This window comes from Electrona antarctica (assembly GCF_951216825.1).
Source record: "Electrona antarctica genome assembly, chromosome: 11".
Classification (NCBI taxonomy): Eukaryota; Metazoa; Chordata; class Actinopteri; order Myctophiformes; family Myctophidae; genus Electrona; species Electrona antarctica.
Window position 1 is genome coordinate 28,162,423 of NC_136792.1, and position 7,500 is coordinate 28,169,922.

At 42.8% G+C, this 7,500-nt stretch overlaps 1 protein-coding gene across 5 annotated transcripts in view; it reads left to right on the forward strand.

Moving 5' to 3' along the window:
- LOC306931832 (muscleblind-like protein 1) overlaps positions 1 to 7,500 on the forward strand; it is an 81,637-nt gene that overhangs the window by 24,779 nt on the left and 49,358 nt on the right. The window lies entirely within an intron of this gene.

Below are 7,500 nucleotides of genomic sequence, written 5' to 3' on the forward strand. Positions count from 1 at the left end.
GAGAGAATGCAAGAGGAGTGAAGGGAGAGAGGGGCTAGAAGTATGGGAGGAGTTGGTGGGACGTGATAAAGTATAGTTTTTGTATTCATGGTATTTCTTAGATTTGTTTGTTTGTTTTAAAATGGATACATTATTATTTTAATTTATTTTATTAAATGTATGAAAAGAAAATGGGATTTTTACTCAAGTCGTGACCCATAAAAATGGGCCGACCCAGTGTTTGGGAAACTGGGTCTAAGCCATATGGTCAGCCACAGATTCTCCCAACAACAGTGAGACAGTGTGTGACGAGGTCAGCTGTGACTAGTATGTGGCGTGGCCAAGATCCAAGCAGGACATTATATTATATGAAAACATAACACATTACACCCAGCAATGTATTGAGATATACTGCAGTTGTTTGGCCAGGCTCTCTCAATCATTGCCAGAGATATTTCTCTGATAGAGCAATGCAATTTGCCTTTATCTGGATATTTGGGTTCAGGTGGGCACGATAATGTCTATTGAGTAATGCGAGTTGTTTCAGAGCTTGGTCTTGCGTGCTGAGCGCATGCTGTAATTTGTCTCTTATCTGATTGGCAAGGCAGAGTGTTGTTCAGTGTAACAGGAGCCCAGGCCTGGAAGTCCGACAAACTGAGCCATGGCAAAGATATACTTGGTTTATAGCAGCGGGAGTTCTGGTCAAGCAAGGTCCTGTTTTGTTACAGTTAAGAGTGCGGTGGATTGAATCGACAATGGTTCACACTGGCGTGGCAATGACCAGGTTAAGATAGAAATGGATAAGTGAAGTCAGCGGGGCATGCCGTGGATCAGATAGACGGATTCATGGAGGACCACGGCCAGCACAGCAGAGAATGTGCGAGAGAGCATAGCACTTCGCTCAGCCCCCCTCCTCCTCCACGCTCACTGCCAGGGCATTCCACAGCTTACCTCCCTTCCCTGCCTCCTTGACAGAATGATATATCTGCTTTTTCTGCAGATGAATTAGTAACACAGATCTAGGGACAGGGAGAATGAGTGGATAGTGAAGGCCAGACGGTTAGAGATGCAGCCTGATATGTAGTGTATAAGAAGTAAAAGGGATGGAAGGAGGTGCATGCATGTGCACACGCGCATGGCACGCAAGGGCTGTTTGTCTCGCAACTCTCGCCTCGCACACCACCCAGTGCATTCTTTTTTGAGGGGCGCTATAGCCCTTCCTATATACAACTTTTGTCCCCACACGTCTCAATGTTTGCCATTGACAATGAAAGGAGAAATTAGCTCAAATGTCCGCCAAATATGACGTAAATTTGTACGATGACAAGAGCGCCCCTCACTTCACACGGGTGTGCTTCTTTTTAAATAAATGCAGCTCACTGGGGAATGTGACAGCACAACGCAGGACAAAGAAAGAGGTATCTCAGTGCATGGCTCTGTCTCTGCTGTTTTCTCGCTTTCTCTTCGAGTTCAGAACTAACTAGAAAAAGTGCCCTTCTGGGCACAGGTCTCCACCAGGAGGATAGGACTGTGTGAGATGTTTGGCAAAATGTTTAGGAGTATAATATAAACATGTTTTTTAGTTTTAGTTTTTTGCAACAATTTTCTTCATTTTGTTGAGGAAATGCAGAGCCAGATCACTCATAGCATCTTTGAGGATAGAATTCTGGATGAGCAGGACATGTGCAGCATTTTGAACGAAACGGGCCACTCCTGAAAACTTTGGAAGGCAATCTTAGTCAATCAGTGTAGAATCGGAGAAATCCAACAGACTCGTCTTGATCACATGACTACAGAGATCATGTGGACCGATTTGCGTGAGATTTGGATGAAATCTGTGCGACTAACATAAGCAATGTGTTTTGCAGAAATTGGCCTCATGGTGGCGCTATGACCGGCAGATGTGGAGCGATGCAGGGACAATGTTTTTCCATGGCCTCTAGGGAGTGCGCATACATAAGTTGTATACAGATCGATGCAGTTATAGCTAAAACAGGAATTGGCCTGTTATAGCGCCACGTGAGGCTGATTTGGGGAAAAGAATTGTGGCATGTCGTCCTCGGCCTAGTGGAAATGTGCGTGTATAATTTCACGGAAATTGCACACTGTGTTTGTGATTTGTGGCATTTTGTTCGAAACGGACCAATCGTGTGAGCTTTGGAAGCCAATCTTAGCCAATCAGGATGGAAGATGGGAAATGGTGCCGCTCCGTGTTGATCACATGACTATGGAGATAGTGTATAACGAATTGTGTGATGTATGGATAAAATGTGTACGAGTAATCTACATAAATGTTTTTTGCCTAAATCGGCCTCATGGTGGCGCTATAACAGGCCGTTGAGGAATATTTGGGGCAGAGGTTCGTCGTTGGCATCCAGGGAGTGTGTGTGCAAAGTTTGGCATGGATCGGGCCAACGGTGCCAGAGATTAGCTGATAACGGACGGACGGAAGGACGGACGGACGGACGGACGGAAGGAAGGACACACACACGGACGGAGTGCAAAACATACTCTCTCCCCATGCCTTCGGCCTGGTGGAGACAATAATGCCCTTCAGTTTGGTTGTTGGTAATTTAACTCAGAGTGTAACATTTCTTTTTTTAATTAAACAGGATCTGACTGTGTTGCCCTTCATTGGCACATGTCCTTAGTTGGTCTTTCAGTCTCTCACCCTCCTCACCCTCTCTCTAGCTAGCATTGGATGAAGTTCAAGTGAAAACTCCAACTTTTGAGAGTGGAGTGATAGCGTCAAACAGGAAATGATCCAGGCTATACAGTTACATGTAGGCTATATAATTGGCTGATCACAGATACACTGATTATCTCACCTACCAATGAAAAATTGCTTTCTCTTTCTCTCGCAGTCTCAAACAATTTCAACAATCAACCAAAATCACAGCCATTTCTACCCCACACCTCAAGATATTATAAATGTACTTTATTTGTAATGTATTTTGACATTATGATTCAACGATCATGCTACAGCTTTGAGGTTTCTGTGTGTTTCTGTGTTTTTAACCACTTAAAGGTAGGGTAAGTGATATTGTTTGGTTAAAACAAAAAGTTTTTAAAGCACTATATTGTGATAGTAATGTTAATTTGTTCAGTAGTAGGGGTCTTCTGCGTCCCTTTAGAACTTTCCAGGACAATCTTCAGCCAATCAGGAGAAAGTACCTATTTATCAGCTTCAAAATTATAGTGTTCCAGTTCAAAATTAGTTTTCTCATTTCTTTGTGTCATCACTTCATAATTTCACTTCTTTAATCTGTATCCTGTGTGAGTTCTCTGTCCTGATTGAATAACATTGGTATTCTGATAGTTGGGTGATACTTCCGGGGAGAGCGAAGGTCCGTTTCTCAGTGGATTTATCATCTATGAAGGTTAAATTACAAATTGAGCCCCCATGCCCCTCGCAAAAATGTGAACACAATTTGTGAGAGCCCAAAATCCATATGGCCACCATTGACAACCTATACTGTAAGGCAAACATTTCTAAATTTCATTATGCTTTAAGTAGCATGCGACATGTCAAACTAGGGGATTTTCATGATTCTGCATCCATTCCAAGCATTCGTTTTGCACGAAAAACACTACATTTGGCCATAGACACTTGCCCAAAGGTGCCCAAATGTGATCACTTCATCACATTTGTGATGACGGCTGTAAATGAGTCCATTTGATGAGGGCTAGGTGCACAGAAAAATGACATACCAAAATTCTCAATTGTTGCCAAAAAATTATTTTCTCAAAAAAGTTTCCAAAAATAATGTTCAAAATAATGTCTCAGAAAAATATTCTTTCACCAAAAAAAGTAACTTCAAAAATGAAAACAACAAACTTACATTGCTTCAATTCAAGCACACAGTCTGGACATTTCAGGTTCCAAGACTGTACTAGGGCAGAGCTTCCAGCATGGTGCCCCTTCTCTCTCCATGTCTGACACTGGAATGACATGGAGAGACCTCCACTCAAACCTAGGCCTCTGTCTAGTGGCCCCAAACATCTGTCTATACAGGTTCCCACAAAGTATTCACCTACATATCGTGAACATGAAACAATTGAACATGTGTGGCTCAAGAGGAAAAGTGAGAAAGCAGTCTGGCTATGGCCATTTTTAGCCCAAGGAGTGTTTTTCGTGCAACTAATACAGAATCATGAAACCCCCCTAGTTTGACACGTCACGTGCTACTTAAAGAATGACATTTAGAACTTTGAACTTGTCTATGGTGGCCATATGGATTTTGGGCTCTCACGAATTTAGCGAGGGGCATAGGGGCTCAATTTGTTATTTAACCTTCATAGATGGCAAATCCACTGAGAAACAAACCTTCGCTCTCCGCGGTCACGGAAGTATCAGAAATGACCCAACTACGACCTGAAAATGCATTTCATGTTTAATAAAGAGCTGGAAGGACAGAGAGGCCCCTGGTACTGAACAAACACTCCACACACTACCAATGAATCAGAATAAAGCAACACTTATTTATTTTCACAAAAATATATCACTTATCTACCTTTATACTTTAATACTTTGATACTGCTGATACAAGCTCCCAACGCATTGCACTGTGTTGTGAGCAAAATCATTTTTGGCTATGATGACTTGCTAAAAACAGGGTTAATATTAAAAAGAGCTAACAGCTGTAACAACTCATACTGTAATCACACAGAAAGAAAACAATCCTTTGTGAGAGAGTGTGTGAGATTTGCCTCCGCAATAGGAGTTCAGCAGCTTGTTACTATTAGGATCTGGAGGCTTCAGCCGTCTTCATTTGAAGTGAGTGATAAGTAAATCTGGGGGGCATTTAGGTTGACGAAACACAATAAACGCACCAATATACTGTGATGGAAAACACGTGTGCATGAGCAGAACAGCCTGAGGGTCTCAACAACACAACAGTGTGCACAGAAGTGAATGGGACGTCATACTGTAGCTACTGACAAACACACACACACGCGTGCGCACGCACGCACGCACGCGCACACGGCCGCACGCACACGCACACGCACACACACACACACACACACACACACACACACACACCCCACACACACAAACCCCAGGATTGTCTTCATACAAAGAATGTGCTTGGACGGTTGAATCTGTCTCCTTGTGTGTCTATCAGTGAGCTTGGTTTCTGAATCGATGTGTGTTAATGTTAAGGCATTGTACACACATATCAGATGAACATGCTCTGTTCCGTCCGTGTTTATTGGCCGTCAATGCTTTTCCAATGGAAGTCACGTGGATTGACCACTTGTGTTTGATGGGGTGAGGGGGGCAAGTCAAACCACGGGACTTCCATTGGAAAAGCATTGAGGCGGCCATGAAACACGGACGGAACAAAGCATGTTCGTCTGATATGTGTGAATGAGGCCTTAGGCCCTGTACACACATATCAGACAAACATGCTCTGTGCCGTCAAACCGATCAAACAAATGTTTGGTGGTTTCTTTAGTTTTTTTAGGCCACCACAATGCTTTTCCAATGGGAGTTTGTTTGATGGGGGGGGAAGGGCAGAACACCACCAGCAATCAGCAATCAAACACAAATGTTTGGTCAAACCATGTGACTCCCATTGGAAAAGCATTGTGGTGGCCTAAAAAAAAATAAAAAATGACCAAACATTTGTTTGATGGTGTTTGATACGTGTGAATGAGGCCTATGGCCTTGTATGTCCACACATGTCGGACGGACATGCTCTGTTCCATCCGTGTTTCATGGCCGCCTCAATGCTTTTCCAATGGAAGTCACGTGGTTTGACCAAACAAGTGATTGGTCAAACCACTTGACTTCCATTGGAAAAGCATTGAGGCGGCCATAAAACACGGACGGCACAGCATGTTCGTCTGATATGTGTGTAGCTCTTCTCCCAACATTGACGACACAGGTCGGTTCTTTATAAACGGGCATATATTTTGGGCATTCTTCTCATCCCTCAGCTGTTCCATGCCGTGAGAACTATATGTTCACACATAATAATAAACACATAATCAACAAATTACATCTCAGTACATATTGATCAAATAAAAATACAAAGAAATGTGCGATGCGCAGGTGAACGAGTTCATCAAACATACAACACAACAAATACTAATCTAAATAGAATACCTCGTTGGCCGCTTGTTGTGTAAAGAGGTTCTTGATGCTTGCGTTGCTTAGAGTCTTTAGAATGTCTCTTTGACCATTTCTCCTTAACTTCTGTTCTTTATAACTTTAGCAGTGCAAACACACTACACTGCTGCAAGTGTACTGCTTCCTTGTGCAGACCAGAGTCTGAATGAGTGAGACAAAGTTCGTACCACCTGTGTGCAATGCCAGGCAATCATGCATCAATCAGTCAATCAATCATGGTCCAGACAGGGAACTTGGTTCTGCCTCAGAAAGTTATCATCACATCATGTTTACATTCTTAACCTCATATGAAATCAATTATGAACCACATATTTATTGTATGCATCATGAGATTATTATGAATTATGTTTTATGAACTTATGACCATGAATTGTAGCTATTTTAGTTATTTAGTATTTTTATAGTAAGCATTTTAATAACAGCACTTACAATGTGTGTATAGGACCTAACCAGTAGGTGCTGTGCTGTGCTGTGCTGTGCTCGTCTGAGCTGGCACTCTTTGACTTGAATACAAAACCGATTCCTGTCTAAATGATTAATGCTCATAGGCTGCATATACTGCAGAGTATAGCCGTGTGCTTGCACGGGCGTACACACACACACACACACACACACACACACACACACACACACACACACACACACACACACACACACACACACACACACACACACACACACACACACACACACACACACACACACACACACTGTATACATGCACAAACATTTCCATTCTGTACAGATATACACACACCTGAATATGTAACACTTGGGAATATCTGTGACCCAAATATTTCAGAGTCCTTTAAAACGCATGAAGAAACTATCTGTGTGAGAGTCCGAGCAAGACACATGTACACAGAGAGAGAGTTTTACAGTACAATCTTAATATCGTACTGTATGGAAACATAAAGGAGGAAAATGGAGATTTTGTGAGAGCATGTGCAAAATAAGTGTGTGTGTGCCTACGTGTGTGTGTGTGAATGTATCAGTAGTAAGTCAGATAAAAGCCCTTTGAAGGGGGAACACACTCCAACAGTGTCTTTTCATGCACCTCACTCCACCCTCTCCATTCATTACCCAAGCATTTTAATCCACACACGTGCGAGCGAGCTCACGCATGCATGCACGCATATACACCCCCCCGACAGACACTTTCATTTCCATTTCACACACACTGACTTTTATCTCTTTCTCCCTCTGTATTTTCATCTTTCAGGGGGTTGATATTTTGCCCGTCTGTGGTGCTGACAGATACGGCTGCATGTCTCTGTGGCAGACTGACGGAGAGAGAGCATCAACTCAGTCATATATAGCCTGATTTATTCTTTGTCACACGACAGTGTTGCATGCAGAAAATAGCCTACCTACAACCTCACAAC